This window comes from Schistocerca piceifrons, chromosome X (assembly GCF_021461385.2).
Source record: "Schistocerca piceifrons isolate TAMUIC-IGC-003096 chromosome X, iqSchPice1.1, whole genome shotgun sequence".
Lineage (NCBI taxonomy): Eukaryota > Metazoa > Arthropoda > Insecta > Orthoptera > Acrididae > Schistocerca > Schistocerca piceifrons.
In genome coordinates, this window is record NC_060149.1 from 278,837,581 (window position 1) to 278,845,172 (window position 7,592).

A 7,592-nucleotide genomic window follows, 5' to 3' on the forward strand; every position below is an offset into this window, starting at 1 on the left:
TACAAACAACAGTAATTTTACACCTTCTATGTATTAAATAAATGTCGTGTGACGAGGGCCTCCCATCAGGTAGACCGTTCGCCGGGTGCAAGTCTTTCGATTTGACGCCACTTCGGTGACTTGCGCGTCGATTGGGATTAAATGATGATGATTAGGACAACACAACACCTAGTCCCTGAGCGTTGAAAATCTCCAACCCAGCCGCGAATCGAACGCGAGCCCTTAGGATTGACATTCTGTCGCGCTGACCACTCATCTGCCGGGGGCGGACTCCTACATATTAGTTGACAGGGATTCATTTCATGCGTTCTTATGTCTGATCTCAACCGAGTTTCTGCATTGAGACATACACCACTCTCTTTCACATAACATTTATATATCTTGAAGAAGTAACATTTCTCGACAGTCCTTTTCCTAAGGGTTACCAATAGCCTCTTTAAAGTGTCTCGATACTTTCATCTCTTTGGCAACTGTTTTGGACTGCATTACGAATGATCGCGCCTATGATCCATCAAGGTGCTTCCTAACAAATTGTGAATGAACTTATTTATCCTCCCAAGCGAACATGATAGCCCATGCCAAGTACTTCCCTTCTGATTAGATCGAGTTTATGTCCTATTCTGTACCGTAAAATTTTCGACACCTTTCCAATTAAGTGTTTATATTTCTTCATGACTCTATTAACTATCATTACTTTTTACACGCGTTTTCAGGAACTGCGTTTCAGTTAATAGATGAAGCACTATGTCCGTTTTTATAATATGAATAACTGACTCGCCCAGTAACAGTTCTTCATATACAAAAACGCAAATTCAAAACATATTCTTTGATACTTCCTGTATAATGTAACCAGGATAGTATTCGTATGAATGGCCATCATATTTTTTCGCTAGATGACGAAGTGACGCTGTCCCTCATATTGACAGACACTGCGCGTAGTGTAACACTAGAAGTACCATGTGGGTCAGTTTTGACCCACGAGGGCTTTTAGAGGGCCCTACCCCCGTCCATAATCATCCCAGGACCAAACTCTCCCGTGACTTTTCATCGTTTATGGAGTTGCACAATTCACCAAAATTTCATCCCCGTTGCCCATCCAGTAGTATGGAAAAGTTACTTGTTATACCAGTAGTACTACGTGGGTCATTATTGACCCACATGCGTTTTAACCGAATTTGATATCACTAACACCGATATTCAGACACAAAATAGTTTCTGAGGGTGTCTCAACGTCATTCTCACAGTGTACCACGGAAAAAAGAAAAAAAAATCGTCATTCTGAGAAACATGCACATCCTTCGAAGTCTACAGGTTATACTGCCTGGACTACCCTCAGTGTCTAATCTATGGTTTCGAAACGCCTATTGCTGTTGCCACCTGTCTGCCTGCCTGCCTGCCTGCCAGTTAGCCGCCGCCCAGAGCTCGCGGCTGCCGCCGCCGCCGGAGGATCCTGGGCACCCCCTTTTGACGTCGTCGTCCAGCCGCTGTCCAGAGGGATTCTCCTGACCGCCTTCACCGCCTGCCGGAGGGGCTGCCGCCCCCTCTCGCTGAAGGCTCCCTCGTCGCCGCCGCCGACCACCACCATGTCTCACCCCACCATCTCCATCATTTTCACATCCCCCTCGACTACTCCAACCACCATCGCATGGAGCTCGTCCGCCGCCCCCATCTCCGTCCTCCCTTCCCTCCCTGTACACCCTACTCCTGCGCCGTTTTCGGCTGTCATTTCCCCGACTCTCCCTCGCCCTTAACCGTCACCCCATCGCCATCTTCAGACTTTCCACTACTTAGTGCACTTCCTATAACAGGCCCCAGCTGGCACGGATTTCCGCTTGCCGCGCCACTCTCTGCAACATCCATGCCCCTACCCCTGCATCATTACCCCTGAGGGAGGACCTACCCCCCCACCACCTCCCCCATCCCTCAGCCCCATCCCCACCCTACCCTGTCCAAGCCAAGAAACTTTGTAAATGCCCTAATGTTGACCCCGCCCCCAACATCTTACAAGGCAAACCCCTGATCCCCATGACCGACCCACATCCATGGACGCCACCCCGGCCCCCACCCCTACAACCCATTGTACCCACCTTCATCCTCTCCAGTCCTGACCCTCGACACCCACGTCATCAACCTGGCCATCCATAAATACTTCCCCAATGCCCCCATCTCCCTTCTCAGTCCTCGAAAGGAGCTACCCTTATCTCCTACCACACCCCATCCTCTCTCCGACGTCCCCCAACCTTCACTGCCATGATCACGAAGCTTAGCCCCATGGTCACCGAGGCTGAGGTGTTGGTGGAACTAAATTCCCATCCCGACATTGAAATCCGCTCAGCCCGTCGTATTTTTAATGATGCCAGGCCAACTTACCTAATGTGCCTCTTCACCGAATCCTCCTCCTCCGGTTCGATTCCCAGCAGGGTCAGGGATTTTCTCTGCCTTGTGATGACTGGGTGTTGTGTGATGTCCTTAGGTTAGTTAGGTTTAAGTAGTTCTAAGTTCTAGGGGACTGATGACCATAGATGTTAAGTCCCATAGTGCTCAGAGCGATCTGAACCAACCTCCTCCTCTATCGACCACCTCCTTACAGAGGGAGCCCTAATCTACAATAGATCTCATAAAGTGGACCCCACCCGTTCCCCCTTCCAATCCTACTACTGCCGAAATGAAAAGTCAAACCACCTCCCATCACCACTGACCTCACTGTCCCTGTCTGCCCCTTCAATGACCCCACCCACCCCAACAACACGCTTTGCCCTACCCCTACTGCAGTGGACATCATCCGCTTTGTCACCATAGTCCTCCAAAACACGCACCCCTTCCAACGCCCCCACAACATTTCCCAAATCATTGTTGCTGCCCATTCCGTCTTCCATCTCACCACTATGACACCTACTCCCACACCCTCCATCTACACCATGTGAAAGCCTTCATCCTAAATAAAACCTTCCTTCAGCACCATATCTCCATCTTCACAGCCCCTTACACCCTCCACTGCACCGATAGCCCAAACCCCCTGGCGCATGGCGAGGTTGCTATTGGCCACCTCAAAGACCTCCCTGATCAGCCCCAACCTCTCCTTAACAATCCTGCTGTGCATCTCATCCTCAAACTCTTCTTCCCCACCCTTACCTTCACATGTGCCACCATCTACATCTGCCCCCGTACCCACATCCTGTATGATTTCCTGTCCCACAATGACCGCACCTTCTCCACCTATGTGATTACCATGCACCTCAATATCCACAGCCGTGCTCCTGCCGAACTCCAGCAGTGGCATCGGTTTATCACCACCCTCCAGCGAGACCTGGTTCCCCTCCCCCAACACACCGAACCTGAATCCTACACCACTCCTGATGTGATGCTAGCCTCACCCAACCACCTTGAGCACATCATTGCGGCTGGCCGCGGTGGTCTAGCGGTTCAGGCGCTCAGTCGGAACCGCGCGACTGCTACGGTCGCAGGTTCGGATCGTGCCTCGGGCATGGATGTGTGTGATGTCCTTAGGTTAGTTAGGTTTAAGTAGTTCTAAGTTCTAGGGGACTGATGACCACAGATGTTAAGTCCCATAGTGCTCAGAACCATTTGAACCATTTTGAACATCATTGCGGATGTCCTAGACCTAATTGGCAGTGACCATGTCCCCATCCTCCTCAATATCTCTGACAGTCGTCATCCCTGCCCCATTCCTCGACCTGACATTCCTCTTAAAGTTCTCCACAATTACTCCCACACCAACTGGGATGCCTACCGGGATGCCATACATACTCAGGTTAAACGCCGTGACCCTACCCTCCAATCACGAAATGAGATCTCCCAAACCTCTGCCTTCCTTCACCAGACCTTGTCTGATGCCATCGCCACCCATATCCCTTCCAAAGCCATCTACCCTCACTGCCTGACCCTGATCTCACAGGCCATCCTTCTCCTTCATGAATCCCATCGTCTCTACCATTCCTTCCTCAGTACTCATGACCAGGACACACTCACCTGCCACTGGCAATTGCAACACATCCTCAACATGCTTACTGCAAAGAAACGCCGTGCCCTGCGACAGACATGCAAACAACTCAACTCCACACTCCTGATACACTCTTTCAAGTACTGGTCTGCTTTCCATCGCCTTAGTGAGAATCGTCCTACCCTGCAGTACCCTCTTCTCGTTGATCCCTTTCCTGACAACCTTAGCAAGGCCATCCACTTTGTCTCCCACGTATCTGATGTATTTTCCATTCCAGATGATCCCCTATATGATTATTCCCTCTTCCCCGACATCATCGAACATATGGATACCACCACTCCTCCCCTTGCTCTTAGCTTCCAGTACTTGGGCCACACACCACCATCAGGCCTTACACTCCCATCACTACACAGAACATCAGGCTCACACTCTGTACTAAACGCAACACCGCTCCCAGCAACGACCGCATTACCTACTGTCATCTCAAACACTGCCCTCCCTACTTCCTTGCAGTCCTTGATGCCCTCTACAACGTAATCCTTGTCACTGGCTTCTACCCTGATCTATGAAAAGCCCCCCATATTCAGATGTTTTCCAAACCCAACAAGCCTCAATCTGATACCCCTTCCTATCGCCCTATATGCCTCACTTTGGTGTTCCGCAAGCTCTTGGAATCCATCCTCACCCAGCACATCCATCACCACCTCCGACATCACCTCCTTCATAACACCCAATATGGCTTTTGACCTTCCTTCTCTGCTGATGACCAACTCCTATGCCTCACTCATCTCCTCTCTCCCCAGCTTAACTCCAGTTGCTCCACCACTTTTGCCTCTCTAGACCTTGAAAAGGCCTACAACCGTGTATAGCATCCCGAGCTCCTGTTAAAACTCCAGACCTATGCCATTCCTATCAACTATGTCCATCTGATTGCCTCCTTCGTCTCCCACCACCCCCCCCTATGTTACAATCCATAATGCTAATTTGCGCATTTTCTACCCCTCCACAGGTGTGCCACAGGGCTCTGTCCTCTCCCCTCTCCTGTACCTCCTGTACAAGGAAGATATGCCCTAACCCCCACTCCAGTCCACATCCTGCAGTAAGCCAATAACACCACCTTCCTTGCCCTTGCTCCTACCCTTCAATGGTTCCAATGCCTTCTCCAGAATCACCTTGACCTTTTTGCCACATGGTGTAACCAGTGGCTCCTCAACATCAATCCTTCAAAGACGCAGGCAATCATTGTAGGCCATACCACTCGCTCCTTCTGGCTCCTTGATTTTTCCCTTACCATCTGTGCTCGTCCTATCCGCATCTCCCCCACCCTCACCTACCCTGGGCTCACATTGACTGTCATCTCACCTGGATCCCTCATCTTCACTCTATCCAATCTAAAGCCTAAAACTGCCTTTATATCTTTAAACTCCTGTCTTGCCAGACATGGAAGTTGAACCCCTCTGCCATCCTCCACACCTAAAAATCCTTAATCTGCGCCCATCCTCTGTTATGCCAGGCCCGCCTGAATATCCGCCCCTCGCCCCAAATTCTATAAGTCCCTCCAGATCCTCGAGCACCATGCACTCCACCTCGCCTTCCGTATACGCCTCCTGTCCCCCACGCAGATCCTCTATGACCTGATTTCTTTCCCCTGTCTGCTCCTATTCCTTGAACATGTCCGTGTCCTCTACACCTCTCGCCGTCTTGATCCCCCTCATCCCCTGGTTGCTCCTCTCCTCTCCAACCCCTGCACGCTTCCGCGCCTTCACCGTTGTGTCCCCCCTACCCTCCACCCCTACACCCTTCATCTTCTTTCCCGAGGTGGCTTCCATCAACTGCCCCTCCGGGATGATGCCCTCTCTCCCTCCATTTATCCCTCCTATCAATTATGATCCTCACCTCCTCCTCGCTCCTTCTGTCCTTTTCCCGGGCTCCCCCTCCCTCCCATCCTGTTTTTTCTCCATCTACTCACTCCATGACTCCATTCTCTCCCCCCGAGTCCTTTTACTTTCCTCTCCTCAGTCTTCCCCACTCCTTCCTCACGTCTGCACTGCTCCCCCCTTTTTCTGTGCCCTCTCCCTCCATTGGCTCCCCCTCTTTTCCCACCCCCCTCTCATCTGTCTGGGTTCTTCCCCCCCCCCCCCCCCCGCATACCCATATGCTTTCTTACTCTATAGTGCAGTGTTTTCTGTGAGTGTTCAGTGTTGTGCGTCCCCTTTTTAAAGTGATGCGAACAGAAACCAGACTGTTGCTATCTTTTTTAATTGTGCCTGTCTATTTCCTAAGTGTTTTTAATCGGTATCACTGACGTCTTTGTTTTTTATGTTTTCATCACAACTTTTTTCACCATGTACCAGTTTTAAACAGTCACCGTTTTATCGCCTCTTTTTATTGTTATGTCTCCCCATTATATTTTTTAGCTTTATGTGTAGTCTGCAAAGCGGCGTATTACGCTGCTACCAGCCCGCTCCACCTCTGGGGAGGGGGGGGGGGAGGAATGGAAATACCAAAAAAAAAAGCAACATGCATGCTGGATGTCAGGTGAATGAGAATACGGAGAAGAAACTCCCAGAAACAGTGTAGGTTCATGATGAAACTAAGTCGATATAGTTGACCAAAGGGCTAGACACTACTGTGTACGAGATGACACCCGTCGATGGTCTGCGCATGTCTTTTACAATATTCTTGACCCTGTCGTGATCAGCGCTCACACAATTTTTAAGTTATACTTACCTTTAAGATTTCTCGCCAAGACTTTATCCTCAGAGTAGCAGATGAGCTAGCTGCCCTCTACAAACTGTAGAGAGTAGCCAGTCTCCCCTTGCAGGCATTCGATAACGGCGCTGGCCAATATGGAAATAGAAGGTGTTCTCCAATTCAGGTTTCATGTAAACAACAAAACAACAAAGGGAAGTAAAACATGAAACGTATGCTTCAAGAGCAACAAGTATGTGAGCAAAAGCTGTTAACAAAAAAACTCTTGCCGAGTGTCTCTGACTGCGAGCCCATTCCACCTTAGGCAATTCTGTCAAGTCTTTGTTCCTAAATATTTCCAAATATTTACAATTATAGACTGAAGTCATTTGTTCTTATGCTTTAGTTCGTCGATTACAATAAGCAAGAAAACACGAAGAGCATTTTAGGCACCTGATGCGTTTTAGAATCTTTCACAAATACTTGTCACTTAATTTGTCTGTAAAAGTAAAAATACTATTCGTACTCACAGAAACAATATTTTGATTCTGTTTCAGACTTTTTATAAAGAAAAACGTTCTTTTTATACAGAAAAAACATTGTTTTATTTACTTGTTTTAATGAAGATTGATGAAAGACTGTGGAATTTATTGTGTAAAATTTAAAATAAAAAAAATTTATTTCTGAAAGTTTGGCTCAAATGGTTCAAATGGCTCTGAGCACTACGAGACTTAACATCTGAGGTCATCAGTACCCTAGAGCTTTGAACTACTTAAACCTAACTAACCTAAGGACATCACACACATCCATGCCCGAAGCAGGATTCGAACCTGCGACTGTAGCGGTCGCGCGGTTCCAGACTGAAGCGCCAGAACCGCTCGGTCACACCGGCTGCCTTCTGAAAGTTTATGTTTGACAGTGTATTATATATTTTAAAGAC